Source organism: Cupressus sempervirens, chromosome 4 (assembly GCF_028749045.1).
Source record: "Cupressus sempervirens isolate cs-2001-9-10 chromosome 4, ASM2874904v1, whole genome shotgun sequence".
NCBI lineage: Eukaryota > Viridiplantae > Streptophyta > Pinopsida > Cupressales > Cupressaceae > Cupressus > Cupressus sempervirens.
Window position 1 is genome coordinate 646736379 of NC_143121.1, and position 25820 is coordinate 646762198.

The window sequence follows — 25820 nt, forward strand, 5'->3', positions numbered from 1 at the left end:
TAGACATTGGCATATTATCCTCTAGCCCAAATCCTAAGCCAACAATATCTCAAGCATTACAACCTTGGGTATGACTTAAAGGATTAGCTAGAGCTTTTTTATTACCAGTTAAAGAGCCATGACCTTGATAGCCCATATTTGCAAGCATCTTATATCCTTTTCCATATCGTGTGGGAGAAATGGGAGTGCTAACTATAACATCCTCTTCATCATCCTCTCTCCTGTATATCCATTCTTTAATAGCTTCTTCTTCTTTTTTCGCTTCCAAAGGGACTGAGGACTGGACAAAAGTGCCAAAAAGAGTCATGGTAGATGCAGAAGGTTTCTTTTTGGTGGACAATTTCCCATAAGACCAAGGGGAAGTGGTAGAGAAGCAATAGAGTCTAAAGTGTATTCTCCCATACCAAGACTCATCATTTTCATTTTTGTTCACATTCTGTAAGCAATGGTGTTGGCTCAGGAGAAGAACGATTATTGGGAACTAGTGTTTCAATAGTAGACAATGCATTAATGGACATTGAGTTGTCACCGGGGACAACTACTTCGGTGCCATTGAAAGGGAACTTGATGCACTGATGATATGTAGAAGGCACCGCTTACATGTCATGAATCCATGGTCATCCCAACAACAAATTATATGCAAGGGGGATATCTAGAACTTGGAAAAAAACATCCTTTTCCACTAGACCAACTCGAATTGGTAGCACAATTAGACCCTTGGAAGGTCTTTCAACTTCGTCATAAGCTTTTATGGTGATCTTGCATCTAGGATCAATAGAAAATTTTGACATGCCCAAATATTGGATGACATTAAAGGAGATAATGTTTAACCCTACACCATTGTCTATCAAGACTCGGCGAACACGAGTACGAAAGATTTGGACTTCAACATGGAGAGCAAGGTTGTGTGGATGACTAGGACCTCGGTCATCTTCTTCAAAAAAGGTGAGGTGATAAGGTGAAGAGATATGATTCACCATAGCTTGGAATCATTTTGCATCAATTTCTGTGGGAATATTGGCAGAGCATAAAGCTTTTTCAAGGATGGAGATAACCCTAACAACTTGAAAATGGAAATTTGAGCCAAGGTACACTACAACTGACTAACAAGGTAATATTTTGAGATCTTGGAAGTGGTTGGTTGCTTAGAAGATGAAGCATTCTTGGAATCTTGGGCAACTTTTAGGACAACCTTAGATTGCCCCCTAGTAACAGCATTAAGTGGTTCACTTTGTGATGAAAAATAATTGGTCACCCAAAGCACCACCTTAGGTTGAGAGTCATTATGGTTTTGAGGAACATCACACATTCTTAAGACAACTTTAGGTCATTCATCCACATATCGATTGTCATCATTAGAATTTTCCATGCATAAATACTCAATAGGCTCAAGCATACCTATGATATTGTTCATGTTAGCATAAGCATAGCTAATCTTAGCATCATGATTCTTTTTAGTAGCTTTAGAGGTTTCACCCTTCTCATATTCTAGTAAGGGTTTCTTAAAAGCTTTGTGATCATAATTTTTGGCAAGACCATCTGTAACGACTTTGCCTTCCTCAATAAGATCTTGAATCACATCTTTGAGCTTGAAATAGTTTTCAGTATTGTGACCCTTGCATCAATGATAACTATAAACATGATCGTCCCTCCACCTCGAGGGTTTGACAGGTGGATCATAAGGTCGGGAATTATTTGGAAAAGTAATCAAGTTGTTTACAATTAAATTTTTCAAGACCGTTTCATAGGGCTCAACCATTGGTGTGTAAACATGTCGTTTCTTGGTAAACTTAGAGCTTTTGTTAGACGTTTGTGATCTCACATTTTCTTGTTGCTTTGTAGCATAGATGGCAGTGGAAAGGTTAAACGCAAGTTCCTTGGTCTTAGGAGTATCCACCACTCCATCATTGACAACATACTTGTTTTTATTCCAAGGTTTACATTTGTCTTTACCATTTCCATTATTGTTCTATTCCTTGTTTATGACAATATCACCCTTTTTTATAGCAACATCTTCAATACGATACACACTCTCAACCATGGCATTAAAAGATGTGAATAGTTATTTCCTTAGATCAAAGTATAATTTTGGTACAAGATTATTGACAAAGATATCAATTTTTTCAACCTCGGTAACTTACCAGGGATATCGAGAGTATAATAGCCTCCACCGTTGAAGATATGTTGGAAAAGGCTCTCTCAATTTTTGTTTGATGTTACATAAATCCAACATAGTTACAGGATGTTGAATATTATAAAAGTATTTCTATATAAAATGTTGTGTAAGCTCCTCAAATGTCTTAATGGGAGGACTCAATTTAGTGAACCATTCCATAGCTTTCCCTCTTAGACTCCTAGGAAATAACCTCATAAGAAAGGTGTCTTCATGCATAAAATCCATGCTAAGAGCATAAAAATGTCTCACATGATCGTGAGGATCACCATTTCCATCATATTTTTCATACTTAGGAACCTCTATATTCTTAGGAAACGGTATCATTTAAAGACTCCTATCAAATGGAAGGGCACATATTGAGTCAACAAATGAAGTTTTAGGTGGTTCTTTTGAAGCTTGCAATTGTGTAAATTGTTTCCACAACTCTTGTATTTCTTCCCTTAGTCTTTCAGCTTCAGTGGGTTCTTGTTTTGGAATGATGCACTCTACATCAAAATATTGGGGAAGTTTCCATCCTCTTGCTACCATGTATCAGAAGTATTGATCTATGTTTTCCTCTAGAGCTGTAAGCATCAGCTTTTGAGCAAAACCATCTTGTTGGAACTTCATGACATCTTCATCGGTTACTTCTTCATCATTGTCATGATGAGAAGGACATGCACCCATGGTGACTCTAGGAGTTTTTAGAGTTGTGTTGTTGCCATCATCACCATCAAAAGCATTTTGAGAGAAAGTCCCTTTGTTCCCTTCATGGTGAGTATAGTTATTATTTTTAGTTTTTTGACATTCTTTCTCCCTAGCATACATAGCTTCAAAGATCCTTTGGTTTTCACATGCTTTTTCCTCTAAATGACATTGGACTTCATCAGGGTGCACCATGGTGACCAAACCATTATCACCCTTAGGTGTCTCACAAGGTGTACCAAATGGGTTTTCAAAACTGTAAAGTAGATTATGCCTAATGTTAACTGTTTGTGTTTCAATTGGCTCAAGGTCTTCCACACAAGGTTCTCTGTGAGGATGTCTAGGTGGGGTTTCTAATTGTTTGAAAGCAAAAGGGGTATGGTTCCCACTCCCAACTTGAAATCTAGTTGTAACCGGCATGTAAAGACTTGTTTTTACTTAATAGGACAAGAAGAGTAAGTCAGATTTGAAGCTTTTACAATCAAGATTAGTCACTTGTCAAAGTATGATAGATGGCTTGTCAAGAAATGCTCAAGAATTCATAGCACTGGTGACTCAAGACAACCAAGCAAGCAAGAAGCTCAATAACAAGTAGCTAAAAATAATGGTAACCAGAATTTGACAAGTGATTTATCAGTGACATTTCAAGACTTACATATGACGAACTAGACCCATCTTTTCAACCTTAGACAGTTTCGTAACATAAAAATATATAACCAAAATCCAAGGAACAAGAATGACACACTCTAAACCAGAAAGACCAGAATGTAGATGTTATTTTAGCAAGAAACAACCTAAGGCAATGCTTTATCAGTTACCAGGTGATAGTGAAATAGCATAAAATGTCATACGATACTTTGTAGAATAGGAGGGTGATACTTTTTTAGCAGATGACAGTTCTCACAAAGCAATGTGATAGACCTCAGGACCAAGGGCAATATAACTCACAATAGATAGGTGATACAATTTTGGAAGACAAGCATCACACGATATTTCTTTAGAGACCAGGCGATAAAGTGCCAGTTTGTGTACAAAAGACTAGTTTTGACTCCAAAATTATGTGTTTCAGTTTCAATAATCAAGTGATTTTTTGAATCAGACAATGTAGGTTTCTAGTTCGTGTGAGTTATCAGCAAGGTTTGCAAATAGTAAGTGTTTTAACATGTCTTCAAACAGTTGAAAGAAGGGTAAAAACAACCTTTCCAACATGCACTCGTGATATGATAACAACCTTTCTACTAATATTACCATGATTGTTTGATGTGCAAGAACGTTAGCACTAGTCAACACATTCAAAAATAGTAGCCAAGCAATCTACCTTAAGGTCACAGTTCATTACTCAACAACTTGGCCCACACTTGATGCTCCTTTGCCTCACACCAAGTGGTTACCCACAAGAGATATTGGCTTTGTCATAGAAGTACCATAAGCACAACTAAGGGAACACATATGGTGAGTGTAAATCTTGGGGTGATCCGGGTAGTCCACTAGGATCGATCTTTGCACCAAGAAATTGAGTGGCAAAATAGGGTGGATAGTAACCTAGGGTGTTTAGATAGGGCTTTTGTTCATAGCATTCCTCTTGCTCCCAATTATGGGACACCCCACCTTGCAGTGGGTAACAAACCTTGTGGCCACAAGAGCACCTTAAGCATTCTTGCCTAGTGATCTCCCTATGGTCAAAATCCCATAAGTGATCATACTAAGCAAAGAAAAACACTATGTCTACCAAGGTTTTGTATCCTTAATAGCCTTGATTTTATAGTGAGTTGGAAGAGCTAGGTAATCTATTTGTCCCCACTTGAGTCGTTCCTCTTAGGTTGTCTGAGAGCGGTTCCATTAAAGGATCTTTACAAAACATCAAGCAGATCAACTTTTGGAGGTCAAGATTTTTGATTCACCTCAAGGGTGAAGAGGATACTTTCCTATTCCAATCGTGTCATCAGAACACACCAAGAAGAGTAAATTACCCACTTGCTTTCGAAATCCAAAGGTGGATAAAGATTTTTGATTCACTGCAAGGGTGAAGAGCATATTCTCCTATCACCAAAGAATCCCAATTACAAGTTTTAGTGTGCCTACAAAATGAACGACTAGTATATGCCGCACATGAAATAAAAAGAACAAGCAAGTTTTGGTTTTTATGCATCGGCCAGCCCTGCAAACAATTGTTAGTAGCCCTTTTGCATTTGGAGCTTTGACATGCATTCTTTTAAGCAATCTTTCAAGATTTCAAAAATGGCAACCTGCAACTACAACCGTTAGTGCCAAGGGTTAGCTTCCAAAAAAAAGATAAAGAAAAATGTGTATGGACTTCTGCAAAACCATTTAGAAACCTATAAAAATCAACAACCAGTCGAAAACAATCATAAATTGACCAAGACACCTCAAACGGCAAGCAAATCTCTGTTAGGTGATGGTTTTTGCTGAAAGATTATCATATGATACTTCACAGTATACCCATGTGACAGAAATTCTATGTGCAATATATTTCCTTAAGCCAGGTGACAGAATTTTGCATGCAAAGGTGATATAGTTCAGTATAACTGTGCAACACTTATTTCCAAAATGTATCACACAACAGTACTATGAACTATAGTACAAAACTGGAAAAATGTCACCCAGAACTGTGACTGTAAAAAAAAATGTGGAACAAAAAATAAAAATGGTGACGAAAACAACAAAACTAAAGACAAAACTATTGTTCTGCCCCACGGTGGGTGCCAAAAATGTACACCAAAAAAAGAGTGCACTTCCCTAAACCCTTCTATCCAAGGTTTTCCATGTATTGGAAAGCTTGAATGCCAGCTTAGGGCTCCCTAGGCATGGAGTGCAAAAGTGTACAAATAATCACAAAATGACTCTCAGTTGAGCCTTAGAGATGTAGCCCTTGCCAGTAAACCATGAAATGGGAGATTCTTTGAGCAAGAGCAAGAATGCAAGTGTCAAAGAACTCTTGATGCATGCACTACAAGAATGCAAATATGCTAAAATGGAATGCACAATGCAACTAAGCTACACAAATGAAAGTATTACAGCCATCCTAGTTAAACTATGTGATCTAAGCTACTTGCAAAAGGAACTACACTATGTGCAAACTAAGCTAAGATGCCATGCAAAAAAAATGCCATGAATGCAAAGGATGAAGACAAGAAGATGATGCTCTTCACAAGAAGCTCTCAAGCACTCCAATGAAAATCTTGCAGCATAACAATACTCAAGAGTATGGATCCTTTGAAGGGAGAAACCCTCTTCCTTTTAAAGTAGTACAGACGGTAAAGATCAAGATTGAGAAGGTGGATGATCAATGGTTGAAATTGAAAATGGGAGGGATTCGTGTGCACACACAAGTTAGCCAATAGAAAATGAGTTGACTTATCATATAAGACAAAAGTCTCATGAGCTTTTCTTTTAATTTCAAAAATAGAAAAGAACTTTATGTGTGCACTTTAAGTGGGTTAGAAGAATGGGGTCTTCTTATTTAATTAAAAGGGGACATGTTCTTTTAATGAAATAATGAACTTAGGATAGCATAGTCAAACTATAGGTTATAATCAAATTAATTGATTATTAGCAATTTGGTCTAGGTAAATGATTAATTAAATTAGCCAAAATGTTGAGAAGGGGGCTAATATTCTAGATGACCATTTTTAGGTGATTACATTTGCCCCTCTTTGACTAATGTGTGATCAATATGAGAACACATTATGTCAAAGAAAATAGAAGCCAAGTAGGCAGTGGTAGATATAGATATCTGATTTCGAAGAAAGAAATGCAGAAAGAGATAGCACATCCTAAATGTACAGCCTGATCGTGGTAGTACTAAACACTAGGAAAAAGATGATGTCATAATTCAAGAAGAATTCTAACACCTAGCAAAGTAGATAGATCGAGAGCAAGTGAAAAGATCAAACAAATGCTCCTAAGAAATAGACAACTGTAGCAGGTTTCAGCCCCCTCGGGATCAAAATCAAAATGAGGTAAGAGGTTGTACAAATGAGTGAGATATGAGAAAATTGAGATATAGCAGTGTCCAAGATAACAAATAGAGGATTAGAACCAAAGAGTGACCACCAAGCAATGAAGATATGCCCCAATTTGACTAACTTTGACCAAGAAAGATAAAGCATGAGAATTAGGTCAAGTGGAAGAGAGTAGAATGATGAAGAAATGATGATTTCCCCTACAAGATTCAAAGATTAAGCCTCAATAGGTCAACCAACTACATTGAAGAAAGAAGAAATTTTTGACTAGCGAGATGAAGCCGAATTTGGATTTTGATCCCAAAAATGGATCTAGAATGTTGAGATTAGCAAAGATAGGTCAAAAGCATACATGAGATGTTAAGATAGAAAAGAAGAGATAATATAAGATCAAGAAGAGGTAAGAAAAGGATGAACATAGTTAGCATCCCTTTCTCACCTAATGCCAAAAGTTACAATGTTGATCAGTTCAAATAAGCAAGGTTGTGTATATTTCAAATCATTGGTTCTAGGATCAAATCATTTTCTCCATTAGCTCTAGTTGGTATGTTTTAGGCTAGGACCAACCTTTTTTCAACCACAACGTCCTTCAGACTCTATCGACCACACTAAACGGAAGCGTCCCTAAGGGTCTCTAAGCACCATCAAGCTGTGATCTTTGAGCAAGCATTTCTCTAAGCTTGTGTGAGGTACTAAAAAACTTATAGGTGCTATAGGACCATGTTTTCTAGGCCTAAAACAACCTTTCTTGGTTTATAGAGATTTGACTTTATTTGGATTTTGCATCCCTTTCTTGCCTAATGCCAAAAGTTGCAATTTTGCTCAGTTCAAATGAGAAAGGTTGTGTATATTTCAAACCATTGGTCCTAGGATCAAATTGTCTTCTTCATTAGCTCTAGTTGGTCAAGTTTAGGCTAGGACCAACCTTGGTTCAGCCACAACGTCCCTCAGATGATACTGACCACACTAAACTGAAGCATCCCTAAGGGTCTCTAAGCACCATTGGGCTGTGATATTAGAGCATGCATTTCTTTGAGCTCTTGTGAGGTACTAAAAAATAATTAGGTGCTATAGGATCATATTGTCTAGGCCTAAAATAACCTATCTCATTTTTTAGAGATTCGAGTTTGTTTGAATTTGGCATCCCTTTCTCGCCTAATGCCAAAAGTTGTAAAGTTGCTCAATTCAAATGAGCAAGGTTGTGTATATTTCAAATCATTGGTCCTAGGATTAAATAATCTACTTTGTTAGATTTGGTTGGTAAGGTTTAGGATAGAACCAACCTCATTTCAGCCACAATGTCTCTCAAATGCTATCGACCACACTAAATGGAAGTGTCCCTAAGGGTCTTTAAGCACCATTGGGTTGCGATCTTTGCGCGGGCATTTCTCTAAGCTTGTGTGAGATATTGACAAAATGTTAGGTGTTATAGGATTTTTTTGTCTAGGCCTACAACAACCTATCTCAGTTTTTAGAGATTCAACTTTGTTTGGATTTGGTATCCCTTTCTCGCCTAATGCCAAAAGTTGTAATGTTGCTCAGTTCAAATTAGTAAGGTTGTGTATATTTCAAGATGTTGGTCCTAGTATTGAATCACCTACTTTGTTAGCTCTAGTTGGTTGATTTTAGGATAGGACCAACCTCATTTCAGCCACAACATCCCTTGAACAATATTGACCACACTAAATAGAAGTGTCCCTAAGGGTCTCTAAGCACCACCGGGCTGTAATCTTTGAGTGAGCATTTATCTAAGCTTGTGTGAGATATTTACAAACTGTTAGGTACTATAGGATCATGTTTTCTAGGCCTACAACAACCTATCTTGGTTTTTTAGAGATCTAACTTTCTTTGGATTTGGCATCCCTTTCTTGCCTAATGCCAAAAGTTGCAATGTTGCTTAGTTCAAATGTGCAAAGTTGTGTATATTTCAAATTGTTGGTCCTAGAATTGAATAATCTACTCTATTAGCTTTAGTTGGTTGGGTTTAGGAAAGGACCAACCTTGTTTCAACCACAATGTCCCTCAAACACTATCAACCACAATAAACAAAAGTGTTACTAAGGGTCTCTAAGCACCATTGGTCTGCAATCTTTGAGCGACTATTTCTCTGAGCTCGTGTGAGGTACTAACAAACTATCAGCTGCTATAGGATCATTTTGTCTAGGCCTAAAACAATCTACCTCAATTTTTAGATATTTGACTTTGTTTGAATTTGGCATCCGTTTTCTCACCTAATGCCAAAAGTTGCAATGTTGCTTAATTCAAATGAGCAAGGTTGTGTATATTTCAAATCGTTGGTCCTAGGATCAAATTGTCTACTCTGTTAGCTCTGGTAGGTTAGGTTTAGGCTAGGACCAACCTCATTTCAGCCACAACGTCCCTCAAACACTATTGACCACAATGAATGGAAGCATTCCTATGGGTCTCTAAGCACCATCGGGTTATGATCTTTGAGCGACCATTTCTCTAAGCTCGTGTGAGGTATTGACAAACTTTTAGGTGCTATAGGATCATGTTGTCTAGGCCTACTACAATCTATCTTAGTTTTTAGATATTTGACTTTGTTTGGATTTGGTATCCCTTTCTTGCCTAATGCGAAAAGTTGCAATGTTTCTTAGTTCAAAATAGCAAGGTTGTGTATATTTCAAATTGTTGGTCCTAGCATCAAATTTTCTTCTTCATTAGCTCTAGTTAGTTGGGTTTAGGCTAGCACCAATCTCATTTAAGCCACAATGTCCCTAAGACAATATTGACCATATTGAAGGGAAGTGCCCCTAAGGGTCTCTAAGCACTATCGGGTTGTGATCTTTGACACGAATACAAAAATCATGAAATATTTTTACTTTTCATGTCTTATTACATCAAAATAAGTAACATGTTAGTTTTATTACTTGTTATAATGAATTTGATAAACATGTTACAATTTTTGTATAAAATAATGAACATTCATTTTTTGATTATTTGTAAGAAAGTAAGATGAAATACAAGTTTGTATGCACACACTGAACAAGTAGGATGGAAATCCAAGTTTAATGTATATCAAAGTGAACAATATATTGTGTCATATAAATCATATAGTTACAAAAAGATTTTATAGCTCATTCAATACAATACAAAAGTTGAATGTATATAAATGTCAAATGCGTACAATACAAATCTCAAATATATACAATACAAAAGTTGAATATATGCCAATATCATGTAATGACCATAATTACATATGTATATCACTATCAATATCTATGACTATGTAGGATCATCAAAATTGAGCCTCTTTGATGCAGAATGTGGCTCACCAAGTGTTTGCAGAAGAAAATTTTAAAATACTATATCAAATAGCTTATCTTCAAGTAATATAAATATAACTATAAATTGGGTTCTATATTATGGATAGTTGAGTTTCTCATTACCTCATCCCTTTGTCCCACAATTGAACTAAATGATAACGATAATGGGCTCGTTCATCGATGGGTGGGACTCCTAACAAAATGATGAGGTAGAGTGATAATGGGAGACACAACTACCAATGAATCAATGCTCATGGGAGGCACAACCATTGATCAATTAGTGCTAGTATGAGGCACAACCTGTATGGTAAGTGATAAAATGCTAGAATTATAAAGTGGTGTTAGGGATTCCAAATAGAGTAAAAAAACAAAAAATGTACTACAGCCTATGCTAGATCTCCCGTGCTAGTAGGAGGCACAACCATTGATGAATCAGTGTTGGTATGAGGCATAACCTATATGGTAAGTGATAAAATGTTAGAATTATAAAGTGGAATTAGGGATTCCAAATAGAGTAAAAAAACAAAAATGTACTACAACCTGAGCTGGATCTTTTGTGCTAGCAAGAGCCATAACCACTAAAGAATCAGTGTTGGTATGAGGCACAACCTGTATGGTAAGTGATAAAATGTTAGAATTGTAGAGTAGTTAGGGATTTATACAACACACACAAACAATCTGAATTGAGATCACAAGAGGGCTTCAACTAAGAATCCACATGCATACCTCTGGCCTCTATTGTGTTTGATCTTGTCTTTGATGCTCGGGACTCCTAACAAAATAAAATGGGAAAAGATTTTCATGAAGTTTCAAAGGATGTTGTAATGGGTAAAAGATAAATAACACATGTTAATAAGCCAAATTATTGATAATTACTATAAAACTGAAGAAAAAAGACATGCACTCATTTGTAAATGCAATTGTTTAATATGTATATAGAACAAATGCATACTATAACCTAAAATTTATGAGAAGGAAAATATGAAATTTTACCTCTTCCATTGCCTCAATGTCAGCAGTCTTAGGTGCGTTCATCAAAATAATATGTGCTTCTACCATCTTGTTTCAATTGATCACTTCCATTTCATCATCAAAGCATTGGTTAATAGAAACTTTAAATTCTATCAAGTCACGACATTAAAAAATCCTTGTCTTCAAATGTGTAATCATCTCATAAATGGCAAAGCACAAAATATGCATAATAATGACATAGATTTGTAAGATTTAAGTGATTAACATATCAAAAAGTCATGCATTATCATTTGTATGTCAATATTTAATTCATTATCCAAAATCAACTTAAAGTATCAGAAATCTAGGTAAAAGTGCATATTAGTCTATCAATTATTCATATTTAATATTCAAAAAGATGTTTAGGGGATGATTAAAAACCATAATAAAAGATGTATTCATTAATGTTCATCAAAATGATGTGCAATATCATTTCATTGTCACCTCACATCATTTATTTTCAATCCACATCATACAATTTATCAATCCAGGGCGATGTCCAAGGCTATATGCAAAGAAGAATTGAGAAAACTTGCTTAACAAATCATTATATTCTACACTTGCATGAAATCAAATATATTCTAGAGAGATTAAATGAAAAGTAATAAAATTGTAGGAATTGAAAAGGATAAACTAAAGAACACTTGTTGGAAATGAAATTGCTTGAATTGAATTTACTCTAGGAATTTCAAATTACATATTTGCTGGAAATAAAACTAAACTACCATATTTCCTAAGACTAAAATAACCTTCCTAATCTACCCCATTTCATCACCATGTCTTACTCAAATAATTACAAAGTATTTATAGAATGCATATCCTATAATTACCCAACCAATCTATTAACAATTTGAATCCAAGATCCTATTTTTATGGGATCATTTATACAAACTTGAGAAAACTAAATCTATTGTCCATAATTCTGTCACTCCACATTTAGTCAACTTCAGTCATGTGATTCATTTTATTTTTGTGATTTATATCAAACTCTCAGAGGTTTTTGTAGCCTTTTTTATCTACTTTCCAAATCATTTTTACTTTTTCAATTTCATTAATAAATGAGAGAGTTATGGTTGTTTTGCTAAGACTGGGTTTTCACTAAACTATTGTAATTTATTACTGCACATCTAAATTAGTCATCTTCATCCACAAACTACGAATTTTCCAGTTGAGAATCATGCCAACTGGATGTAATATTATTTGTATATCTTCAATTCTAATTTCTATAAAATATTACAAGTATCAATTTCATTAAGAAATGAGTGGGATATGGCTATTTTAGTGGGACTACCTTTTTTACTATTTTTGGGCACTTGATTTTAAGAAAACTTTAAATTCTCAACATGAATCAAGGAACTTCTCATCAATTAGTTCGACCAAATCATTGATCTTGATCATAAATATTAAATTACAATCATGAAACAATATTTAAATACTTTCAAACCCATTATTGAGAAGAAATTCTATAGAGGCAGGCTGTGATTGAATTTACCAAGGATGTGGAGGAAAAGAAGGCTTTAGTGAAGAAAAGTACCTACTACCTATCGAGCTCTATCAAGCCACTATGGAGGTTTGTGTTGAGGGTTATTATCATGTACATCTCCCTAGACACGAGATTTGACCAGCTCTACACTCATCACTTCATGCTTCTTAACCATTTCAGATATGGGACGAAGATTTCAATTCCCTTTTTCCTATATTCATCAATTAATGGGAATATCAATGACTATAGGGAGAAGCTCATTGGTAATCCAAGTTTCCATGAGGGGCTTTTGTTGTTGATCTATGAAATTTTTAATGCTAGGACAATTGGGAAAGAAATTAAGAATAGGAAGGTGGGCAAGGAGGGTAAAGATGAGTCAGATGAGTTGGGAGAAGATTATATCCCATCTGATACTAATGATAGTCAAGAGATGCATTTGGATATAGATGAGGATGCTACCCCATAGCACAAAAAGGGGAAAAAGAAAATCAAAAAGGATAAAAAGGAGACTCTTGACCCTAAATATAACATTGAGATATCATTTGATAGAAACTACAATGAGAGGGTGAAGGGCATGGATATAGAGGGTGATAAGACTGATGGGGAGGAAGATACCAATTTCAGAGAACAGGAAACTAAGGAGAGGACGGGAGGAAAGAGAAACATTACTATTAAGATGCCTATCAAAAGAGAGGAGGATTCTGATGGCAAGCCTTTTAGGAGCCTAAAAAGAGAGAAAGATATTGAAAGAGAATCCAAGGAGGAAAGAAAGAGACGGGGAAGGACAATGATGAGGAAGAGAAGAATCAGGGGAATGGGGAAGAGAATGAGCAGGTTTTGAGGAATACGGGTCTAGTCATTACACTTGCAAGATTTTGGGCAAAGACAAGAATTTGGTTTGGAGGAATTTTGATAATGTTTCTATGAGGATGGGGCTCAAGAGAGAGATGATGAAAATTATGGTTAAGGAGAATAAGGAGGGAAAAATTCAAATGGGGGAGCTTATTGATCCTGCCCTTGTTATTTTGAGTGATACCACAAAGGAGAACCCTTAGATGGATGTGCTTACTAATGAAAAAAAATAGCATGATTGACAACTATAAAACCACTAAATGGACCTACCATGAAATCTAGGAGCTTAAATACAAAGTGGGAAGATTAGAGAGGGACAATTGCAACAATAAGAATAGGAAAATTGAGGGGGAAAAGGATATGGAAAATAGAGTGGAGGAAGTGAAGAGGAGAGTTCAGAGCATGGAGAGCACCCTATAGAAAAATTTCATAGCAAAGTTATAACATTCTTAAAGCATCTAATGACAACATAAAGGTGTTGATAAACAAAATAGAGGAACACGGGGCTAGTAAGGAGGAAGACCAATCTCCCAACTGTGGTAAAGATAAGTCTCCTAAGGAGGGATCGAGGAAGAGGACCAGATCTAGCATAAAGGAAAAGGACACCCAGGAACCTAATAAAGATCTTTCTGACCTTAAGGAGGTAGCTAGAAGAGTGTCTGAGTTGGAAATTCATGTTGCAGAAATTCTTAGAGAAATTGCCTAAGCTATTCTCCTAGCTTTGGGCCTTTCCTGGTTTTTTGTTCTACTTACTTGTTTTATTTTTTTGGTTTTATCAAGCTATCTTGTGGGGGGTTGTTGTTTAGCCTATGGCTATTATGTTGATGATACTTTAAGCACTTTATCTATGTTAATATTTTTAAGTATGTAAGGTTTCAGGGCCCCATCAAAACCTATTTTCCATAATAAAAAGCAATTAAACAATTTCCAACTTGAGTTATCTTTGTTGAAGAAAGATAACACAATGTAATGTACAACTTCAACTTGCACAAAACAAATATTTTTCCCATTGATTTAGGAATGATTGATTGTCCATGATTGTCCATGAATGTTGGAATGTGTTTCTTGATTGAAAGAGTCTTCTTCTTCTTTTGATTATTTCTTCAGATCCTTCAATGTGTCTGGAGTTCTCTGTTGTTTTTGTCGAGAGCTCTATGTAGACAATGCTTTTGAAATATTTGTTAATTAATAATGATGTAATTACAAGTAGGAATGGTAAACTACTGAAAGGGGGGTGAATCAATAGTTAAAACATGAACCCATAAAACTTTTCACCAGTCATCCATCTCATGCATTCAATAGATAAATTTGAAATGACATGCAAAACATAAATATCTAAAACATGTAAACACATAAGCAATCACACATTTGACACCTGATATGATTACCCAAAAACCCTCAAAATGAGAAGGTAAAATTGGCGTAAGGATGATGCCCACAATTCTTCACTACTGCAGCAATAAAGTGTCACTAATTAAGGTTACAATAAGTTGACCATGAGACATGATTTGCCCTATGAAAGGCCTGCCTTGTTAAAGGCTTACAAGGACTATTAAGTCTCACCTTGTTAGAGGATTTCAATACTCTATTAGAGGTGTACCCAACTAAAGGACTTCAGAACATCCACTTGGAATGTCACCTTATTAGAGGATTTACAACAGTTTGTTAGGACTACTCGGCCTAGGAGATTTAACCAAAATCACTTGTTAAGATGTTTTAGCATAGATCTTGTGATTAGCTCTGATAGCCTAATTAAAGATCAAATCCACATTGTTTCCTTCTTGATCCTATCTAATCTTATATGTCAATGTTTTATCCTCTATCCTTTGTTCTTCTCTAACTGATTCTACAATTCACTTTCTTACAACTTCTAAGTCTCCATGCAAACTTTGTTGTTCTCTCTCTTCAATTTCTTTTTGCACACACACAATCATAATGAAGTTTAGGTTTTTGTCTTCCTTAAGAAGACTAGAAGACTTAGGGTTAGGTATGAATCTATGACTGAGATTCATCCATTTTTCTGCTTAATTCTTCCCTTTTTTTGATTGGCTGCATGTAATTACATGTGGAATTTGCATATAAATTCATCTGTATCTTCAAAGGATCATATTTTGTCTTTAGGTTAGTTGAAAAATGGTTTACATAGTTGTTTGTGCAATCTCAAACAACTATGTCAAATCTGTTTTACTTGGCACTTAAGGTTACTGATGCTCGGTACATACTAAAATTTTGTCTCTGACTTGGCACCTGAACTGCTAGAAATCTATTGTTTGCTTGGCACTTAAATCACTCGGCATGTATTGTTTGCTTGGCACTTAAGTGACTCGGCACATGAGTGACTCGACATTTAATGCAACTTGGCATAGTCTATATTTACATACTATACTCAACATATATTACAAGTTCAACATGAACTTAATAAATGGCTTAAGTGTGTTGACACTCAATTGTCAAAACCAATCTGAGATCAACCATCCCCCTTTGACATGAGCGTCAAAAACACTTAACTATACATAAAAAATCTATCTTTCTTGAGTATAATATATTCACAACTCAGCATATACAAAACTTTAAAAAATTTAAACTTCTATAATAGACTATATATCTCAAAATTTATAACTCCCCTGAGTTAATGTGCCTGTATTTTCCAAAATTCTATTCTCTACTCTGAGTAATTCTATATCTTGTTGATACTCTTTGTCTTCAAATATGCTGATACTCTTTATCTGATATACTCTATTTTCATTCTTTTGTTTTCTCTTTTTGTGATTTCTCCCCCTATGGTTTTATCTCCCCCTTTCTTTCTATCTCCCTCTTTGCACTTTTGGTTTTATTCTTATTTACTCCCCCTTGCTTAATTATCTCCCCCTTTTTGACACTTATGTCGAAGGGTTTATACACTAATTATGTATTTTTCCAAGAAAGACTTGTGGAATTCCATTATGACTTTTTAGAGCAGCATCCCAATTATCACAAGCAACATCAAGTGACTTGATTTGGATGGCTATCTCTACTGCAAGGTGAACTAGTCGATCTAAAGTGGAAAGATTAGGATCTTTCTTTATTAGAGTCTCTACATATCCTAGTTCCTTGTGGAGTATTTCCATATGAGGGGTCAAGGAGGCTTGAATGTTAAGCAACTTGGCTCTTATAGTAGCCTCTTCTACTGTGAATATAGCTAGTGACTCTATGATTGAAGCAATGAATGGAAATGCTTCTCACTCTGAGCTGGGTTCTGAGGTAGTTGCATACCTGATACTTTGAGATTTCTCTCCAAACTCATAATTCTATGGCTAGTTTCTTGTGTGAACAGTGTAGAATCACACAATTTTGTGTACAGTGAGAATATATTCTCAAGTACCTTCTTCACTGTCTCAATTTTTGTCGCCAATTGTGCTTGTGCTAGTGCTATATCACCAGATATTTTCTCATTGACTTTTCCTTGAAATTTTATTTCTAACCATTCCATAAGTTTTTCATTAGTATCTTGGTCTTCATCATTCACCTAATCCATAATATTTGATAGATATTCTCATATTGGCTTGCATCCTTCAGGTGTAGGGAAACTGAAAGCTTCTAGAAAGATATATTTTATTTCATGTAATGCTTGCCTCTACTTATACTCCTTTTTGAGTATTTCTTGTTTTTTCTTCTTTTCTAAGGCTTGTTGCATTAAGCATGTTTGATCTAAGGTAATGGTTGCATAGTCATATTTAGGTATCACTATTTCTTCATCTAGAGTTACATCTCCATAGTGAATTACCTTTGCAACTTTGGACGAACTAGAGCTCGGTGCTGAAATCTACAGTGGTGCAGCTTTAGTGCTCGGCTCCTAAAGGACATTTGTAGGAGAGCCAGATGTTGGTAATGTGACCAATGCATGTATGGCTTCTTGCTCCTTATCCTTTGATATGTCCTTCTCTTCTAATCTCCCTTGATTAATGACTATTGTTTGACTAGCACCTTGTGTCTATGTTATGGGTATAGATGCATCTATCTGTCCTATTTTATCTTTCTTTTCTATTTCAGTCTGCTTCTTCTCAATAATGTCAACTTTTACAAGTGTGTCAACCTTAGTAGATGCATCTACTAGTGTTTGCATCAAAGGTTGCACATGAGTAAATAAAGGGATGGAAGAAGGTGGTTCTTGTGTATTCACTTTGTCCCTTGTGATATTAGTTACTGCCTTTTGGAGCTCATCTACACTCACCAATACTAAATTTTCACATAACTTTGCATGGAGTGTAGACTAATCCAATATTCTCTTCAAGACATCTATTGTTAAAGGATTGATGTTATGAGGTGAAGCATAAAAAATATCCTTAACAATAATTGTCTCTATTGACTTGTATGTGTCATGTGGGGGGCTAACACTCGGCACTTGTGTGTCCTACACACTTTGTTTCTTTTGTTGTTCATCAACTATTGTCGTGTCACCATCTTGTCTTTTAGGTTCTTCCCCAATAGTATTGTCTATCCTCTCATCTTCCTGCATATCATCATCATCTTTTTCATCATCCTTGCTATCTTGCTTATCCTCACTCTTATTATCTTGTTTTTCTTCATAGGGATCAACCTCTCCTTGCTTTACAGCGATTAACCCATAAATTAATTTCCAAATTTTTGTTGATTTCTTAACCACATCATCAATATTTTTTTTGTAAAATTTTGAAGGCTCTATATTTAGGTATAAACCTAGCTGCATACCTCTTCATTACCTTAACAATCTATCCTTTTGTTAGCTCTGGCATCACTTGAGCTAATGTTGACTTCTAATTTGTTTCTCAAGATTTAAATAGTAATGTCATTTATCCTCAACAATATCATATAGAATTTTGGGTATATTGTTGGCAAACTCAAGTGGAGTGTTCTTAAATTTGAACATCATAGCATACAATGCCTCTTCCACTAGATTCTTTTCATCTCTACTCAATTTATCAAAATCTAAATTTTTCAAGCCAAAAAAATCTGTATTATTCTTGACATTATCACACAAGTTTTCAAGATCAAAAATTGGTGTATGACTTACCACTTTAAATTGACTAATGTCATCTGATTCTGTCTTCTCTTTGTCTGAATCAAGTTGTGCAATGTACTTTCTCCTTTGTTTCTTTTGCACTGGTCCATCTTGATCATCTTGCTTGGTTTTCTCCTTAGCCTTTTGTGCGGTTGATCTTGTGTTGGCTCTGGTGGTAGGAGTTATAGGCTTTGTTGGGTTAGGCTTGATAGTTTTCTTTGCCTTTTGTTTAGCCACTAGTTGAGCCTTGGCCTTCCTCTTCTTTTGTGTTGATTGGGCTAGTGCCTCTTTGATTTCTTGTTCCTCCTTAGCACCTTCTTCTTCTTAATCCTCACCCATGCCTTGGGTTAAAGATAGAGGTTCTTTAACTTGTACCTCTTCTTATTCTTCATTCTCTTCATCTTCTTCTTCTTCCTCATCACCAAATTGGGCTTTAAGTTTTCTCACTAGTTTGTCCTTCTTTTTTAATGTAGAAGTTGTTTTTAACTCCATTTCCACTTTAGACTTCATTACATAATAATTGCCAAATATTTTAGCACCATTATCAATCTCCTCTGCTAGGAGTGCAGTGATAGTACTTGAGGCTTCGTCAACATTGATTTCATAGCCTAGAGGTCTTAGCCATCTAACCCTAGGTACTATAGCTTGAATGTATGTGTAATCAATGTCAGCAAGGAAACATATGTCATTGTAGTGTTGTTATACTAGGGAAACTGGTATCCTTAATCTTTGCTTCATAGACTTCTTAAAGTCTTCAAAATAGCTTATCATAATTGTCTTAAAGTTCTCTCCCATTTGCTCAATATACTCATTGATTTGGACAACCACAGATCTATTGGTCTTCCATCCAATTTTTCCAAAAGATAGGAATTCATTTTGCACATAAAATAATATACACACAAGGATTGATCCAAACTTACATTGAGCACTTTGTGTCTTTCTGATGGCACCTATATTTTCATTTATTTGTTGCAGTTGAAGTTCTGCAAGATCATAGGTGTGATCTTTCTTAACAATTTTCTATCCAATGTCAACTGCTATGCAGGGCACACTATTTAACCTACTTGATTGATAAAATTTGTGGGAAATAACTCTAAAAACAAAGACAAGTAAAGGATTTGTAATGGTGTCAATGGTCATACCATGCTTGTTCCATTTTGCACCTATGTTTTTCTCTATTGCCTCTTTGGAGTCACTTCGTAGGGTCTTTGGCCAATCTAGGGTTGGAAAACTTGTCACCCATGAGATCTTGATCAGTCCACCTTCTAACCATAGACATCCATCATGAATTATGCTCAAAACTATTTTGATCCATTCAGTTTTGAACACTGTAGGGAGATCTAGGGCACAAGTCAAACCCTTTCTCTCCAAAATCTTGAATTCTTCCTTCAGAACTCCATTTTCACACAATTTGCCATATGCCTATCTTATTTCAATGTCACCTATGGCTCCTACTTTGTAGTTGTAGCATTTTGTCACATCTTGAACCATTATTACTTTAGGAGGGATCATGGATAATGTTCCTGTTGGGTCATTTTTATAGGCAACTTCTGGAATAGCTTTGAAATCTGGTTGTTTAACTTCATTAATAACTAATTGAACATCAAACACCTCTTTCTCTTTCACAGTTTTGAACTAGAAGCCATTCTAACAAACTAGGGTTTATCAAATTTAAAATTGCACAAATCAGCTTATGAAGAATACCTTTGAGATTTGATGTACAATTGCTCAATTGTTGCTAGGATCCTTGCAAGTGCTTCAAACTAGTTTGTAGATCACTTTTTTGCTCTACTTGTTCTTTCTTTGAGTTTGTAATGACTAAAAATGAGGTGAAAATTTACCTTATACCATCTAGAACTCTACAATTAATGCTTAGTTGTGTACAACTATAAAACTCAGCATCAACACAATTACTATTTCATTCGGCATCTATAGAGACTTCCTTCACTCAGCAGCCACTATTGGATTGGCTCTAACTGTCTTGATCAACAACTTGGCACACACTAATATTTACTCGGCATCTATTGAGGATTTTTTTTATGTTCAGCAACATCATGAAACTTGAAGATTTTAACCTTGAATTTTCCATGAATTCTTGCATCTTAATTCATGCTAATGGAATCATTTCAGTCTAACTTCTTTTAGAACTAATGTATAATGCAACACTTTAAGTATCAGTCCCACATACCTCTTATTTGTTTATTTTGATGAAGTGTGACCACTTGACCCATTGGGTGAAGTGATCCCTTCTCCATTTGATGTACTGTTAGCATCTTTCTTCTTCCATGTCTTGTTCATTTCGTTCCTGATGTGCTCAACATTTGTCTTGCCTTTAATTTTGTCAAATTCACAACTTGGTGCCTTGGACCTAGTTGGACAATGCTTTCTTATGTGACCAATCTTTTGATAGCTAAAACATGTGATTTGACTCAACCATCTCTTGTGGTTATCACTGAAGTGTGTTCTAATGCAATTTTTAGGTATATGACCATATTCTTGACAATAGTGATAGCTATAACTTGTATTGTAATCCCAATTATAGGAGTTTTCATAGCTTCTTACCTTTGGTGACTTTTTGGATGACCATGTGGACTTAGATCTACATTCAAAGGTTCTATGTCCATACTTCTGACAATTGTAGCAGTGTCCTTCAATTTTTGGTGCATGCATGGTTTTGGTTCTGCATTCATGTGCCTAATGACCTTGTTTGTTGCACTTGTGACAATGAGTTAGGTTCTTAGGCTTACCATTCTGATTTGCATTCTTGCTCCTTCAAACATTAGTTATATGTCCTTTCTTACCATAATGATGACAAGTAGGTTTTGAGTTCTTACCTTTATTGTTCCTTTTCTTAGCAGCTTTGGATGATTCTCCTTCTTTGATGCTTGTGTATCTCAATCCTGATGTATCTCTACTAGATCTAGGGGATTTTAGTAGTTTCTCAAAGTACTTGATGGCTTCATTTGGCTTGTTGAAACTTTCAACAAATTCCTTTTTCTCTTTTCAGGTCATTCTGCAATTGTTCATTCTGTAGCTTCAAAGTGGTTATTTCAATGTCCTTGACATTCAACTCATCATGAGCATTCATCATTTGGCTTAAGGTATCCAATTGCATATTTGAGATCCTAGATAGCTCTACTAACTTTTCCTCCAATCTATTTGCCAAAATTCTGTTGTCTTCTTCAATCATGGCCTTGTCTTCTACAACTTTCTTCTTTTTTTCAGTCTCTTCAGACAACAATATAGCTTGTGATTCTTGCTCCAACTTGAGATTTATGATCTCTTTAGCTTGTGCTCTATTCTTTTCCATTAGATCTGCAATTGCTACATTGAATTCACTGGAGTTACTATCCACAAATAGCTTTGTGGTGTTAATCTCTTTGTAGTGTGTTTCATTTTCTACTATAGCAATCTCTTTCCTTCTCTTTAGGGAACTCTTCAAAGCATCTCTATCTTCATTTACTTGATGTAGTATGAGATGTATCTCAATCTCCTAGTTTTCAATATTCTTTCCCAACTTGTAGACTTCCATTTCAAGATCTTTCCTCTAAGTTGCAAAGCTTCTTCTTCTAAGAACCACATTCTAATACCAATTGATGGAATTACAAGTAAGAATGGTAAACTGGGGGGGGTGAATCAGTAGTTAAAACATGAACCCATAAAACTTTTCACCACTCATCCATCTCATGCATTCAATAGATAAATTTGAAATGACATGCAAAACATAAATATCTAAAACATGTAAACACATAAGCAATCACACATTTGACACTTGATATGATTACCCAAAAACCCTCCAAATAAGAAGGTAAAACTGGGGTGGGGATGACACCCACAATTCTTCATTACTGCAGTAATAAAATGTCACCAATTAAGGTTACAATAAGTTGACCATGAGGCATGATCTACCTTGTGAAAGGCCTTCCATGTTAAAGGCTTACAAGGATTATTAAGTCCCGCCTTGTTAGAGAATTTCAACACTCTGTTAGAAGTGTGCTTGACTAAAGGACTTCAGAACATCCACTTGGAATGTCACCCTATTAAAGGATTTACAATAGTCTGTTAGGACTACTCAGCCTAGGAGATTTAACCAAAATCACTTGTTAGGATGTTTCATCATAGATCTTGTGATTAGCTCTAATAGCCTGATTAAAGATCAAATCTATATTGTGTCCTTCTTGATCCTATCTGATTTGATATGTCAATGTTGTATCCTCTATCCTTTGTTCTTCTTTACCTGATTCTGCAATTCACTTTCTTACAACTTCTAAGTCTCCATGCAAACTCTGTTGTTCTCTCTCTTTAATTTCTTTTCCCACACACACACACCCATAATGAAGTTTAGAGTTAGTCCTCCTTAAGAAGACTAGAAGACTTAGGGTTAGGTATGAATCTATGACTGAGATTCATCCATTTTCTTGCTTAATTATTCCCTTTTTCTAATTGGCCTCATGTAATTACATATGGAATCTGCATACAGACTCCTCCTTATCTTCAAAGGATCATATTCTATCTTTAGGTCGGCTGAAAAATAGTTTACATAGTTGTTTGTGCAATCTCAAATAACTATGTCAAATATGTATTACTTGGCACTTAAGGATGTTGATACTCGATACATACTAAAATTGTGTCTCTGACTTGGCACTTGAACTACTTGACATCTATTTTTTTCTTGGCACTTGAATCACTCGGCATTTATTGTTTTCTTGGCACATGAATGACTAGGCACTCAGTGCAACTTGACATACTCTATATATACATACTATACTTGGCATATATTACAAGTTCGACATGAACTTAATAAATGGCTTAACTTTGTTGAAACTCAATTGTCAAAACCAATCTGAGATCAACAAATAACTCATAAAGGCTACATTTATAGTATCTTGCACAAATCCAAAGTCATATTAGATATAATTTTTATAATGTTCATTTACTAAAAGTAAATCAAATATCTACTTTACATTCTACCTTAAACAACTAAATAACCTTCCATTATTCCACAAATCCACTTTATCATAAATATGTCAAGGAGAAATATATGATATGATTGGGTTAATTATGAGACCAATTATGGTCTCATCACATCTCCCTCAATTGGCTTGAACTTATTTGGTAGTTTATTGGTCTCTTAATTAGCCACCATCTTACATTTGTTGTCCTTTTTCTTCTACTTACAATGGGGACAATATGTGACCAACATATATTCCACTTCCTAATGCTTCTTCTTAGCTTGCATTGTGTCCAAAGTTGTCATGTAGTTGATGATATCTTTCTTGAAGTCTAACATAACATTGGAACTCTCTATCCTTGAAACATTAGATTCTTTAGATCTCCCCATGCTAGGTATGTATCCTCTTCCTTTTTTTACAACAATACTAGAATAATTCACATATATATCATCTTTATGTCATCGCAATTGGATTGTGTAATGTATCCTCCTTCCATAAGGTCCAATGATTGAATGCATCCTTTGTTCACTCCTAAAAGGAATGATAGCTTCTATGATTCTACATTAAGTTGGCATTGAGAGTTCTTTTGGAGACTAAATATGAACCTTGAAACATAGAATTTAAGGCTTTCATCATCCTCTTGTATTATATTGAAGATATGACCTCCTCTTAAGTTATTTCCTCTACAATATTCCTTTTATTTGTATGAGAAGGAAACCTTTATATCATCCCAATTATGAACAAAATCCCCTCTTAATCCCATGAGCCATCTAAGGGATAATTCCTTGAGAGTTATAGGATATAACTTGAGTCTATGGGCATCAGTGGTATATAGCCATAACTCTTGTAGAGGACATCAAACTCAAAGAGAAAGGTGGTAGGCTCCTCTATAACTAACTCATAGGATTTGAGAAGGGATGAAGTTGGAATATTCTTGAGATTATTTTTGTCATGTTGGTCAGTAATTGGGAATGGAAAGGTTGAATGAGATACCATCCTCGGTGGACCCCTTGGTAGACCTCTTGATGGACCCCTATAAGTAAATAGGGCTCACCTATTATCAACTTTCCATTAGTTATGTGGATGGTGAGGGGGATTTATATGCAAATTGGCTAAGATTTATGAAAAAGGATTGAGGTCTTTAGGTTCTTCAAAAATATACATGCCAAAGGGTTCATCTTCTAAGGATGAAGAGGTTATTGGTAAATCCTAGATAGCAACAACAAAGGGGTTATCTCCTCTTCTTCCTAGAAAAATAAGATATGACCTGATTGGTAATTATAATTATTATGGAGAAACAATTGTAAAGCATCCTTGTGTGTTTTATACTCATATAATTGGATCATGAAACTTTTGGAATATTTTCAACAATAGATTCTAATCGCTTAACTATGAGACATGAAATCATGAAACTGGCTATCTTCTACCAATGGCTCTAGAAAATTCTTAGTTTGATAACATCCCTAATAAAGGTGAAAAAAAATATTAGATTCCCAATAGTGTTAATAGATAGGCATATTACCTAACTTAGGGATATAATTGTTAGAGTGGGGTTTTCGTTGCACCAAAAGATGGATCTAGCAATGCCTAATACAACCACTCAACTTATAGTACACAAGAGGTAGTTAGGCCCTTGTTGTGAATACCAAGGGGAGAATTGAAAAAAAATTTAACAATCTCCCCCTCAACATTACCTGAGAGTCTAAGGATTCAAACCTGTGACCAAGCTCTGATACCACTTGTTAAAGTGGGGTTGTCATTGTACCTAAAGACCAATCTAGCAATGCCCAATACAATTTCTCAACTTATAGTACATAGGAGGTGGTTAAGCCCTTGTCACAAATCCCAAGTGGAGTGCTGAACAAATTTCTAACAATAATATCCCATCTAAGCAATTGTCTTTCCTTTGTGAAGAATCATTTAATCATCATACCCTAGGATGTTTACTTGAAATGGGACTCCATTGTAATGAACCATGAACCAACTTATACTATGGTATATTATATGAAATGCTTAGAAAATAAATATATTCTATGTATATAGGAAACACTTTCCAAGAGTGAATTCTATCATCATTATAAATCAAGTTCTATTGAAAGTAGACCAAAAATACTCAATTTCTTTGGCTACATGAATATATAGCTATTAAAAAAACAAAATACTTAACTGTAGGAGAGAAACTACAATATTAAGGATGACTCACTCATTGTGCCCCTTTTGTTGAGTAGTCATTATTCAACTACACGAGATGGATCTTCAAAATACCATATTATTCACATTAAAACAAGTTGTACTACAACCATAAACATTAAAGCTATTCAGTACTTAATTCTTAGTTTATTGCTCAAAACATATACTCTCTCACACATCATAGT